Below are 13931 nucleotides of genomic sequence, written 5' to 3'. Positions count from 1 at the left end.
TGCAAGTTCAAAGCCAGCCTCAGCAAAAGCGGGGCACTAAGCAACTCAGTGAGACCCTGTCTCTAAATAAAATACAAAATAGGGCTGGGGATGTGTCTCAGTGGCCAAGTGCCCCTGAGTTCAATTCCCGGTACCCCACCACTACCACCAAAAAGCGAGATTTTAAAATTGCTTATTTATCTATCTATCTATCCATCTATCTATTTATTTATTTATTTTTGCATTGCTTCTGATCTAACCTAGGACCTCACACACATTAGGTAAGTGTGATACAACTGAGCTATAACCCAGTCCTTGAAAATAATGTTATGGTTAATTTTGTATTCTAAGGCAAAAATTTTTTTTAAAGGAAAACAAAGCATATTTCCTTTTTCTTTACATTTCCTAAATAAACTCACCTGAAAATTAATGAATTGCTGTCATATATGATGAATGTTTTCCCTCAACTAGTGTTGGAATATGTTTACTTTAGAGCTTACCAATAGTTTCGATTCTCTAATTGAAGAATTTGTGTCAGCTCTTTGAGCTTGCTCAAGGTCTTGAGTCCCTTAAGGAAAAATTTTCTTTTGTGAAAAAATACTCATAAAATCCCCCCCTTTTAATAATTTTAAGTGTACAGTTCAGTGGCATTAAGTGTATTTATAGTGTTACATAATCATTGCCATTATTCCCAGATTTTCATCATCCCAGTCAGAAACAGTATACTTAATGAGTAAAAACTGCTTATTCCCCATTTACCCCAACCTCTGATAACATCTATTCTATCTTCTATCTCTTGCTGGATCATACAACAATTCTATGATTACCTTTTTAAGGTACTACCAAACTGTTTCCCTTAGAGATTGCACCATTTTGCATTCCTAACAAGATAGCATTCAAGTTCCATTTTCTCCATGTCCTCATCAGTATTTATTTTCTATTTTTTGATAATAGCTTTGTAATGATGGTCAAGTGATAGCTCATTGTGATTTTAATTTGCATTTCCCTAATGAGTAAGGATGTTGAATATCTTTTCATATGCTTATTGACCATATGTATGTCATCCTTAGAGAAATGTCTTTTCTTGTCCTTTATTTACTTTTTAATTGGTTTTGTTGTTGAGTTGTAGGGATTCTTTATGTATTCTGTTCATTAATCCCTTATCAGATTAATGATATGTAAATATCTGCTTCCATTTTATGGGCTGCATTTTTACTGTCTTGATAATGGTATTCATTGATTATCAAAAGATTTTTAATTTTAATGAAGTCCAATTTATTTTTTCTTTTGTTTTTCAGATCAAGGAAATCACTGCCAAATCCAATGTCTTTGAAACTTTGCCCTGTGTTTTTCCCCCCGAAGAGTCTTATAGTTTTCACTCTTAGGATTAGGTTTCTGATCCATTTTGAGTAAATTTATATATATATATATTATAAGGTAAAGGTTCAACTTCATTCTTTTGCATGTTGATATCTAGTTTTCTCAACACCATTTTTTGAAAAGACTGTCCTTTTCAACAAAAAAATTATTTTGGCAACCTTGTTGAAAATCCTTTCACCATTTATCTTAAAGCTTATTTCTGAAGTCTTTATTCCATTGGTCTGTAGATCTGTCATCATAACTTCCATGATTAATAGAATTTTGTATTAAAATTTAAATCAAGGGGAGTGAGTTGTCCAGATTCTTCTTTTTAAGGATTGTTTTGACTATTCAGGGTCTTTTGACATTACTTACGAATTTTAGGATGCATTTCTATTTTTTACAAAAATACCTTTGGTATTGGATGGCAGTTATATTGAATTTGTCCATTACTTTGGGTACTATTGTCACCTTAAGAATCCTAGTCTTCCAGTTCATGAATGTGGGATTTCTTTCCATTTATTGATGTCATTTTAAATTTCTTTCAGCAGTATTTTGTAGTTTTCAGTGTACTAGTCTTTTACCCCCTTGTTAAGTTCATTCCTTAGTATTTGGTTCTTTTTTGATGCTATTATAAAGGATTTGTTTTTTTAGTTTCATTCTTGGATTATTAATTGTCACATGTATAGAAAAACACCTGATTTTATGTGTTGAATTTTGTCCTGCAAATTTTTGGATTTATTAGTTCTACCAGATTTTTTTTAATGCTTGTTAAGGATTTTCTGCATATAAGATGATGTTATTTGCAGAGATAATTTTACCTCTTCCTTTCCAATTTGGATGCCTTTCATTTTCTTTTTTTGCCTAATTTTAATGACTGTGTTGACTAGGACTGGCAAATACTGGTGTCTTTGCCTTGTTCTTGATCCAATGGGAAAATTTTTTAGTTTTTCCCTATTAAGCGTGACGCTAGCTGTGGTTTTTTTCATCTATTGCTTATGTTGGAGGAAGTTTCATTCTATTCTTTGTTGAATTTGTTTTCATGAAAGGGCATTGAATTTTGTCAGATTTGTGTGTGTGTGTGTGTGTGTGTGTGTGCGCGCGCCTATTGATATGATTTTCTGTTTTTTTTCCTGTTGATGTGGTATATTATACTGATTGATTTTTGTATGTCAAAACAAAATTTGTATTGTGAGAATTTGTATTGTGAGAATCAGTCATACTTGATTATGGTGTATAAACCTTTTAATATGTTGCCAAATTTGGTTTGCTCGTAGTTTGTTGAGGACTTTTGTATCAATATTCACAAGGAATATTGGCTTGTAGTTTTCTATTCTCTTTGTCTAATTAGCTTTGGTATTAGTAATAAATACCTTTGGGAATGCTTTAGGATGTGTCAATGTGTTCCCTCCTCTTTAATTTTTTAAAGATTTTGAGAAGTATTGGTATTGTCCTTCCCTCTCCACTTGGCAGAATTCACATACAAAGTTTGGTAAAAGCAAAAGGGTGTATAGAACTTTACATTGTTGGGAAGTATGCATAAATTTTTAATGAACTCACTATAGGCAAACAATTGTATTTTATTTCCCTGTGTTATAGGTATACTTTCATTTAATTCCGATGGTGAGGTATGTGTACTATTTTCCTAGTACTGCTGTCATAATAAATTATCACAAATATGGTAACTTTAAAAAGTTCACAATTGTGAAAATCAGAAGTCTCAAATCAAGGTGTCAGCAGAATTTTTTTTTTTCTGGGGACAGTGAGAAAGAGACTATCCCATGCCTCCCCCCACTAACTCCAGGGTGTTCTTTGGGTCATAGATACCTTTCTCCAATCTCTGTGTATTTGTATACTCATATTGACTTCTTCTTTGTGTCCTTTTGTATCTCTTGTAAGGAAATTCTCATTAGATAGAGGACAGAGCTATCTCAGTATAGTTTCATCTTGTTCCTTATCTTAATACATTTTCAAAGATTTTATTTCCAAGTAACATTATATTCCAAGGTTACAGATAGACACAAATATTGGGGGAACCCAACCCACTATACTTCACTCTTCGCATTCTTAAAATTCATATACATGTTGATTTGGATGTGTACATTCATTTCATTACAGCATCCCTCCAAAACACATTTCAGTATCAACTCTAAATCCAAAATTTCATCTAAATATCATCAACTTGAAAAGTACCAAATCTCATCATCTAAACTGTCTAAATTAGGCATGATTGAGACTATGAATGTAGTCTATTTTAGGACAAGATTTCTTTCTGTATGTGGATCTGTGAAACTAAAAAGTAAATTATCTGCTCCCAAAATGAAGTGAAGAAAATGTATACAATAGATATTCCCATTCCAGTAGGAAAAAAAAAAAATGAAAGGAGTAAAGGGTTTACTGATCCCAAATCCAGCCCTACAAATATCATTTGGTTTTAAGGTCTGGGAATAATTCTCTGAGGCTTCATGATCCAGTCCTTGGGCTCTTCCGATGTTCTCGCCCTGCAGGCCCCTCAGACCATTCTGCTCTCTTACCTCTCCATCCATGGTTCTACAAGTTATCTTTCCCCCTTTTCTTCTTGAAGAGTAGTACATGTTTGTAGAAAAGTAACTCTATTAGTCCATTTTCTGCTTAAAGAACTTTGGGAGTCCTACAGCTTTTCATTTCATCCAGTTTTTTTCTTTCTTTTTTTTCCTGCCAAGATGGCAGTGTTTCTACTAATATAACATTGTCAAAAGTCTTATGTGTCTTCCGTGAATGTCAGGGGGTACATGCCATACGACCACAGGGTTCTTCACATCTCCTTCTTGGATAACCTCATTTCTATTTTTGGCTTCTGCTGAGATGGTTGACTGAAGCCATTAGTATCACACCTCATCTCTTCAGAAAATATTTTTTCTGCAATACTTGACCACTTCTTCATAGTATGCTTTAGTTGATATTTAGTTCTTGAAAACATATGTGAAGGGAAAGTGATTACGACACTTGGAGCAACCAAGAGATCTTTATTGTGGCAGTGTCCGATTAACAGGGAAGGAGGAGAAAAGAGAGAGAGGAAAGCACAAGAGGGGCCGGGAGAGCAAACAGCAAGAGAGAGAAAGAGAAGAAGAGAGGAAAGAGAAGAGAGAGAGAGTAAGAGAGAGTGAAAGCAGAGAAGAAAGAGAGCACAAGAGAGGGGGGCCCAGCAGGAGAGAGTTTTTATAGCCAAAATTTAATGGGGTTTTTGGGTCTGCAAGCTACCTTGTTGGCATACAGTGATTGGATCATACTGTAGTTGCTAAGGGTGTCATCTTCTGCCTTCAGGCAGATGCGGCAGGGTCAGATGTGGGTTTCCTTTGCACCAGACAGGTGGGGGTTGAGTGTTCAGCCTTGATTGGAGTTGAGTGTTCAGACTTGAGGCAAACAAGTGATAAGGAACCAGACGGGTGAGGGTCCAGTGTTCGCCCACCCTGCACCCAACATTTATTTAGCCTGCTCTGCAACTAACAATATGTATTTCTAAGGAGACAGCTTTGCTGTCTTCCTCTTTACATCTTTACAAGCCCTTCTCAGAATTGCCTTAATAACTCTATTTCTACCAACAGTCTCTTCTAGGCAATCTAGGCTGTTCTGTTTTAGGTGTCTATTAGAGTAACACCTCACTACCTGTTACCAAAATCTGCACTAATTTCCTAAGATCGCCATAAAAAATTACCACAACAGAAATTATTTTTTTTTACAATTTTGGAGGTCAAATATCTGAAATCAAGATGTCAGTAAGTCCATGTTCATTCTGAAGCCTTGAGGGAAGAGTCCTTCCTTGCCTTTCAGTTTCTGATGACTCCTGATATTCCTGATTCTGGCAGTATAATTCTAATCTTTGCCTCTATTTTCACTTATCCTCTTCTCTGTATCCCTGTGTGTTCTCCTCTGTCTTCTATGAGGACATTCTCGTTAGATTTAGGCCCTCTCTAATCTAGTATGATCTCATTTTGATCCTTAACCTTAATTATACCTGCAAAGACTATTTCAGTATAAGGTCATGATCTAAGGTTTCAGGAGGACATTAATTGTGTATGGGAGGATGGCACCACTTAACCTACTACAATCTCATTTTAAGTAATTATATTATACATTTATAATTAAATATGTTGTATTTTATTCAAAACTTGTGAATAATTATTTTTATGAAGTTATTTCACAGGATAACTAATATCCTTAATGTTAATATTCATATTAGAGAGTGCTAAATAGGAAATCACTTGTCAGACTTTATAATATATTTTGAAATAAGGGGTATTGGGAATATTGTATATGTGCATATGTGTATTGACACATATGATTAAACAGCATTGAATTTCTGTTGACTTAAAGTTAAGTTTGTTCCTCAGTATTTATTCACATCAATGTAGTAAGATCCTAAATTACTATTTTTTTAGGACAGAGGTGGTCTCCAGTTGATTGGAATGAGTGAGTGAAATTAGATTTCCTTGAGATTTTTTGGTGATTCAAATTGGAATCAAATGTTTAGTGAGTTTTTCAATATTTAAATAATGAATTGCAAAAATATAATTGAAGTGTATTTACTTGAATCTTCCAGTTAGGTGAGATTGTTAAAATCATGCATAATGTTTGTAATAGAAGAAAGCATATATTTAAGCAAACTGCTGTTACAAGGACAACTCATTTTTAAAGGTCCTAGTATAAGAGGGGAAAATGTGGTCGCTTCATAAGGGGAAGAGTAAGACTAAAACAAATTTTGGAGTTGATCTAGTAATCCACTACTAGAGTGGAAATGGCATATGTCTGTAATCCCAGCTATGCAAGAGATTGAGACAGTAAGATTCCAAGTGTGAGTCTGCCCTTGGCAATTTAGCAAGACCCTGTCTCAAAAAAAAAACAACAAAATGCTGTGGATATAATGGAGCTCAGTGGTAGAGTGCCCCTGGGTTCAATTCCCATTGCCTCAAAAAGGGAAAAAAAAAAAAAAAAAAAAAAATATATATATATATATATATATATATAGTGTGTGTGTGTGTGTATGAAATCCATTATCAAAGAGAGAGAGGATAAATCAACAGAAATGAGGAATATCATAAAAGTGAAGGGCACAAAAGAAAGGCCAAAGAGAGGATAAAAGGAAACCTCTAAGGAAAGCAGAAAATGAGGTATAGTACAATTAAAATATTAGAATTTATTTCAACTTCAGTCAAATTAATGATAATTACTGGAGTCAACATATTCTTGGTATTATTCACTAAAGTCAAGCTGCTCATGTTATTTTGCTAGAAGAAAATAGTAAGAAACATTTAACATTATTTCAGCTTTAAATAAATATTTTATTATTAAGAATATTTTCATGCATCATATATATTATGTAAGGCATATGCAGTCATATATACTTAAAAGTAAATATTATTATGTTACCTTCTTTTGAAAGCAGAAATTTGGTTTTGGTGTGGACACTGAAAAAAATATAAAACAAACTATTTAACAATTTAAATAGAAGTGGAGATAAAGCATTTTCTTATAAGCGCTGATGTAATATAGTTGAATGTGAGGTAGGTTTTGACATTTGAGTCAGTGTCAAACGTAATATAATGTTTGCCTTTGTCTGATTATGACTGGTGATGAGATTTTTCTGCAATGTCATGTGTAGTCTTCATATTCAGTAAGGATCTGACTAATCAGTCTTACATATTAGTATTATAAACTACTTCTCTATTACCTGTTCGTTCTCAAAATTAATCTCATATCATACTGACCTGTAGAAGTAAATGTTTATATCCTCTTGATTGTTTGCTTGTAAATTGTCAAAGTCTAGAAGAGATTGATATATCAGAGGTGTCTATGGTTACCTTGTCATCTTCTTTAACTCTTTGACCACAGTTCTTTCTATGTGGATTGATATCTTATAATTTGTTGTTACCCAATTATTTTCTTCTTATACTCAAACTCTCTGGTGGATAATGGACTTTAATATATATTTTTAATTGAAGTGTCATTGAATATCCAAGCCCAAAATCCCATTGACCCACTAAGATGCACTGTAAACAGTTAACTGAGAAACCTTTAATTGAATAACATATTAATTCAGCTCTATCTGGGTCAGAGAACTTTTACTTAATAAAATTTTAATTTCCTGCTTTAGGAATCTTGAAACCATGTATCACCCACATATGCTTTGAGATATTCTTTAGATTTCTTCCTGGAAGCCCTACAACTACCCTAAAATTGAATGTATTGTAGAACAGACGTATGGTAAGTGGGGTTTTTTCCCCTCCTTTTTCTTCTGTCGGTTTTATGTTCCAGTTAAGTTTTATGGCTGTTGTAATGCTGCTCCCTACTGGACACAAGGTAATTTTTTAAAGTTGGCACTTAATAGATGAGCAAAGAACTGGTTATAACAGGACCCATGAAGGAACTCTTTGCTATATTCACACACACAAAAAACACAACAGTATACAATGAAAACAACTCTCTTATAATAATAGTGCCATACCACTACCATCATATTGATAATCTATCTAGAGCCTGATGATGGTGTTGATAGTCTTGTTTCCAAATTTCATTGTCTGCTTTCATTTTAGTGTCATCTAAGTTATAGCAAACATAATTGAAAAATTCTTGTAGGTGGTGGGCATTAATAGGATTTTCGAAACTGCACGTACTTTTTTGTTATGCAAGTCAGTTGATGATATCTATTTTAATAATTTCAACTTCTTGTGCTTTTGTTTTTCTAAAGAAAATATTTAAAATTGCTTCTGTATAATGTACATTAGAACATATTGTTTCAATTTTGAATGAATCAACCTATCTTGCAATTTGTACAGTGAACTTTAACTTGTTTTATGTATCTACCCCATAATCCAGCTATAATGTTTTCTAGTACACACAATGATCCATGTGGAACATGGGTTGGACTTCAAATCTGATGTCTGTGACTGACTGATTATGGACTCTTCCATTGTGTATACATATGCAAGTGCTCCCAATATTGATTTTAAGCATGAGAGTTAAAAGAGCAATTCTTCTTACTTTCAAGCTAATTATTCAATATTTTTTTAGAGTGAAACCTATGTAAAATTATTACCTGGATATAATTTAGAACTTTTCAAATGTTTAAAATGAGAAAAATGACAGAAGCAACAATGAGCAAATAATTAAATATCAAGTAGGATAACTGTTTTGGGGCTGGAGCTGTAGCTCAGTGGTAAAAGTGCATGTGTGAGGCACTGGGTTTGATCCTCAGCACCATATAAAAATAAATAAAGATACTGTGTGTTCTTCTACAACTAAAAAGTGTTAAAAAAAGAAGGATAATGTTCTTATACTTTTGGTTTTGGGGGGGTTTGGTAGTACTGTGAACTGAACCCAGCTTATTAATGCTTTTTTATTTTTATTTTTTATTTTGAAACAGGGTCTGGCTAAGTTGCTTAGTTCCTGACTAGGTTGCTGAGGCAGGCCTCGAACTTGCAATCCTCCTGCATCAGTCTCCTAAGACACTGGGATTACAAGCATGGGCCACCATGCCCAGATCCCTGTTCTTACACTCTTTAAAGCCATTTTTTTCTTCTTTCTTTCTTTTTTATTTATTTTTTCTTTTTTTTTGCCATTGCAAAAGCCTGTGAAATTGTTCTTAATTAAGATTGTGGAAAATCAGGCACAGTAACTCAGTTCTTTCTTATTTAAATATTGCAATAAAATTAGAAATATAGGCCAAGAAAGTAAAATTGTTGTTAGCAAAAAGAGGAATCTTCCTACCTGAAGGAACATATTATTGTTTTTCAGAAAGTATATCATTCCAAACTTTCTATTATAAAATACAAGATGGTATAGAAATATATATACATAATATGAAGAATAATTATCTTTGTTAATCATCCACATAGCCACAGAGATAGAGTCACTTGAACAGGACATTTAGCAAACTGGGGTTAGAAACCAGATCATCCTGTCTAATGGGAGTTACAACTTAAAGTTGTAATTAAACTTTAAATATTGCAATAAAAATTTTTAGAAATATAGTAGAATCAGGACTTTTTTCTGAATTTCCTAGTCATTTAATTGGAAGTTTGCCCAACTAGCTTTTAGAAATGATCAAGATCATTAATAACCAATGATCATACTAATGATCCTTTATATCCCAGAAACATTTGATATATATAAAGTCTTCCCTTTCTGTAGAAGTAACTCAACTTTTCATTTTGTGGTAATCATTTTCATAATTTTTATGTAATTTTAACACTTTCCTATGTATTCCCAAACAACATGTTTACATTTTGCCTCTAGCTGATTATTGTGAAATTTTAGGTTTTTTCTTCCTTTGCTCAGCATTTTATTTTGAAGAGTCATCCATGTAGCTTTATTTCATTCATTTTCATTATTATATATTATTTCTTTCAGTAAATATGCCTAACTTTATTTAGTCATTCTATTGGTAGATAATTGAGTTGTGTCTACTGTTTGGATTTTATAAATGGTATGCTGTAAACATTCTTTAAAAAATACCCTGGTTACATATCAATTTTTTAAAAATTTGTCAGATAACAAGTAATTTATTTTTAGATTGGAAAATAATATCAGGGAAATTGATTACAGTGATATTTTAAGTGAATTTAAATGACTACATGAGAAACTTGTTTTATTTTGACAGTACCAAATGTTAAATGTTGGAAAGGATTCTGCAGTAGTTATTAACTTTTTTATTGTAGTCCTTAGATATATGGTGAAGAGACAAAGTTTGAGATAATTTAATATAAAATGTATATAGGTAGATATAGAAGTATATAGATTTATATATATATATAATTTAATATAAAATGTATATAGGTAGATATAGAAGTAGTATAGATTTATATATATGACCTAATGAAGTAATTGTGTGTTTCACTTTATTAGCATACTCATTCTGTTTTCTAAAATATCATATTTTCTATAATTCCTTAACTAAGGAGGGCTAGAAGAGATGGAGTCACTTGAATAGGACATTTAGCAAACTGGGGCTAGAAACCAGATCAACCTGTCTAGTGGGAGTTACAACTTAAAGTAAATAAAGTAAAATCAGGACTTTTTCTTGAATTTCCTAGTTATTTAATTGGAAATTTGCCCATCTAGCTTTTAAAAATAATCAAATATTCTTTTGGCTATTAACCAAGATCTGGCTTGGCACAGGCAGTTGTATGCTAAATAACCTCTAAAATGATAATGAACCCATTATGGTTCATCTTCCAAAAGCAAGCCATAGTATATGCTAATTTTAAATAAGAAATTTTACTTTATTTCCTCATTCATTGGGGAAATTTAATTGGCATATTCCTCACCTGTTATTTTTCTGGGTAATTGAATTTTACCCTTATGTGTGCTCAATTTGTTTTATATGAATATTTTTCTAAAATATACAATTTATATCTGTTTTCTAAAACTGAAATAAATTTCAGGTTTTTAAAAAATGGCTCAATATTGTCATTATGAACATCAAGCATTTTACAGAATTAAAATGATTTCCTCAGAAACCATTATGTCCTATCAGATGCCTACAAAATTGTCCTATATGGATAAGCTTTTTATCTGGGGTGCTATTTGTAATGGGTTTTTTGTTTGTTTTATCTTACCTTTGTTAGGTAATTCTTGCCATTTGTTGTTAGTGCATTGTGTTGATTTATATTTAAAGACAAAACATTTGCCTAACATTATACATTACTTAGGTGAAACTTTAAGTATGGTTTTTGTCCCATCTACTAACTGAATGCGTAGAATGTGTGGCAACTTTTAAAAAATTTTCTTTAGGGTCATCCACTTTGTTTCAGGGTATTCAGATAACCTCACAATTGATTTCTGAATGACTGAAATGCAAAATACATTGCTTATGTATTGTTGTATCCTTATTGAAGGAGTAAAGATTTTCATTTACATGTTTTCTGATAAAAACAGTTATATTGAAACTATTTACTTAAGGATTCCTTCAAGTAGGAGGAGTATCAGTAGATATGTTTGTTTTCTTGTTATTTTGTTAGGATGAAAACTGAAATAAAAATAATGTTTTAGGTGACACTGATTAATGAAAATGGCAATCATAAGATTAACTAGCCCTTGAAATTACAACTTTTAAAGAAAACTATAGAAGTAACAAAGATTTGATTTGATGAAAACATACAAATATTTCAGAAAAATATTTTTGAAAGTGATATGCATTTGATTGCATTCACAATTGTAAACAATTGAATATGAATTTAAAAAAAACTGTAGTAGGGAATATATTTATTTTTAGAGCACAAGAGATATTGGTTAGAAAAGTAGACAGTTGCTATCCTAGCACATTAAGCATCAACATTGATTTACTGTGCTGATGAAAGTTTTTTAAATTTGAAAATTTATTTGCTTTTAAATTTACTAAGCCAACAAATTTTACAGATATGTTTGAGAAAAAAATGAATAAAGAGCTTCAGTTAGTCCTTGAAAGCTGCCTAAATGTGTTTTAGAGGCTCATCGAGAGGAAATAGCTTTTTCCATGCTACATCTGAGATGCATAGTTAGTGGAAATACAAAATGACACAACTCCCATGGAAAGCAAATTGGCAATTTCTAGGAAAAAAAAAACCACATTTACCTTTTTCACGAGTTTTGAGAATTACCTATATACTTGTATATTTACAAAATGGCATCTGTTGAGGAGTTTTCATTGTAACATTGTTTGAAGTCGCAAAAGATTGGAAACACCACTAATGTCTATCAGTAGGATACTAGTTAAATGAACTATGTTGTATCTATACAGTGAAATACTCTACAAATCAACACAAAGTGGGGATGTTTTCTATATGAAGATTTGGAAAGCTTCCCTAATATATTGTTATTTGGAAAAAGCAGAGTTCAAAAAGAGTAAAGTATTTTTTTATGTAAATCAGGAAGGAGATTAAAATATATGTTTGTATTTGGTATATTTGCATAAAGAAAAATCTGAAAAAGTACACAATATCTAAAACCTGTGTAAGGACAGAGAGGAAAATGGGATAGATGGAGCTTCTACTGCACATCTTTTAGATGAGTTTTAATTTTGGAATATGGTGTTACTAATTAACAAGTTTTATTTATAAACCAATGAAAGTAGAAGAAAGGATAAACCAGCTATATTTTAAAAAAATATTTATTTTTTAGTTGTAGTTGGATACAATATCTTCAGTTAATTTATTTATTTTTATGTGGTGCTGAGGATCGAACCTAGGGCCTTACGGTAACATGCTAGGTGAGCGCTCTACCACTGAGTCACAACCCCAGCCCCAAGCCTGCTATAAAAAAACTGTAAAATTAGCCATTTGCCAATTTAATTCCCTTTTTTTCCCCAGATCCTGTTAGATAGTAAGCAGGGAATAAATATTTGCTAATAAACAAATAAACTATAATCTTTGAATGAACTATCTTAGTTTATTTATCAAAGCATCTTTTCAGGTTGAGGAAAAAAATCTATAAGTCCTGTATTGATTTCAGTATAGAAATAAGGGATCATATGGAAGTGAATGCTATGAAGTATAGTTCATTATCAAATTATCATGAAGTTTCATTTAATTTATATGATATAAAAGCACAAATTATATTTTTCTTCATTAGAAATGCAAAATAAAAGTTTTCAAAGAATCTTTCATGATGAACAAAACAAAGCTTAAGAAATTTGAGCGCAAGGGAGAAAATGGCAGACATATATTCCTTGTATTGCCTTATTTTCTGTGCTACTTTAAGGGTAAGTTTTTGGTCCTATTAAAAAAGTTGTTGTAATAGCAGCAGCAGTTACTCCTGACACAAAGACCAGATATCTCTGAAAATATTGAGGGGAGGGGAACAGAGAACATAAAAGTATGAATGACTATTGTTGCTCCCTTTATAAGAGTCCAGAACTTATCTCAGCAATGAATCTTAATTGGAGATTCATATTCTGAACATATAAGGAACTTCTACAAATCGAAGAGATCTATTAGAATGTAAATATTCAAGTAGTTATTATAAGAACCCCCAGTTTTCTTATTTAGATTATATAGGTGTCAGTTATTCCTAAATTTCTTGTTTTATAGATTTTGACTATCTTTCAATTTGTGTGTAGCCCTGCCTCTATTTTTCAAAAGCTATATTTACAGAAAATGCACATTATAAGTGGATAGCTTAATAAAATTTTCACAAACCAAATAGACCTACATAACCAGCACCCAGATACAGAAAAAGAACATCATCAACACTCCAGAAGGTACCTTAGTTATTTCTTCCTGCCATTTTCCCTCTCTCCACAAGGAGAACTGCCATCAGGATTTTTAAAAGCACTGATTAGTTTTTCTTGATTTTGTTTTATATATAGATTTATACAGTATAGTTTTTTGTATCTAATTTTCTGTGTTTAATATTGTGCCTTGATATTCCTCCAGAGTCTCAGATAGTTTTAGTTTGTTAAGTTTCATCGCTGCATTCCATTACGTGAATATATCATAGCCATTATTTATCTGTTCTACTAGTGGACATTTGGGTAGTTTCCATGTAAAGCTACTTGACATTCTATTACACATATATCCACATTTCTTTGGTGATATATCTTGGAGTAAAATCTCTTGATCATAAGTATGTATATACACAGC

At 32.0% G+C, this 13931-nt stretch overlaps 1 protein-coding gene across 7 annotated transcripts in view; it reads left to right on the top strand.

The window, feature by feature from the left end:
• Immp1l (inner mitochondrial membrane peptidase subunit 1) overlaps positions 1–13931 on the top strand; it is a 78215-nt gene that overhangs the window by 12526 nt on the left and 51758 nt on the right. For 4 of the 7 annotated variants that reach the window (XM_048788544.1, XM_015477735.2, XM_048788548.1 and 1 more), the window contains exon 2: positions 7469–7578. The exons of the other annotated variants lie outside the window; for them this stretch is intronic. The gene's annotated coding sequence lies outside the window, so the exon portion shown is untranslated. The remainder of the gene's footprint in view (positions 1–7468; positions 7579–13931) is intronic. 7 annotated transcript variants of the gene reach the window in all.

This window comes from Marmota marmota, unplaced genomic scaffold, assembly GCF_001458135.2.
Source record: "Marmota marmota marmota unplaced genomic scaffold, marMar, whole genome shotgun sequence".
In the NCBI taxonomy this organism is placed as follows: Eukaryota; Metazoa; Chordata; class Mammalia; order Rodentia; family Sciuridae; genus Marmota; species Marmota marmota.
Note: the sequence above shows the minus strand (reverse complement) of the source record. Positions and strands in the feature narration are given on the sequence as shown.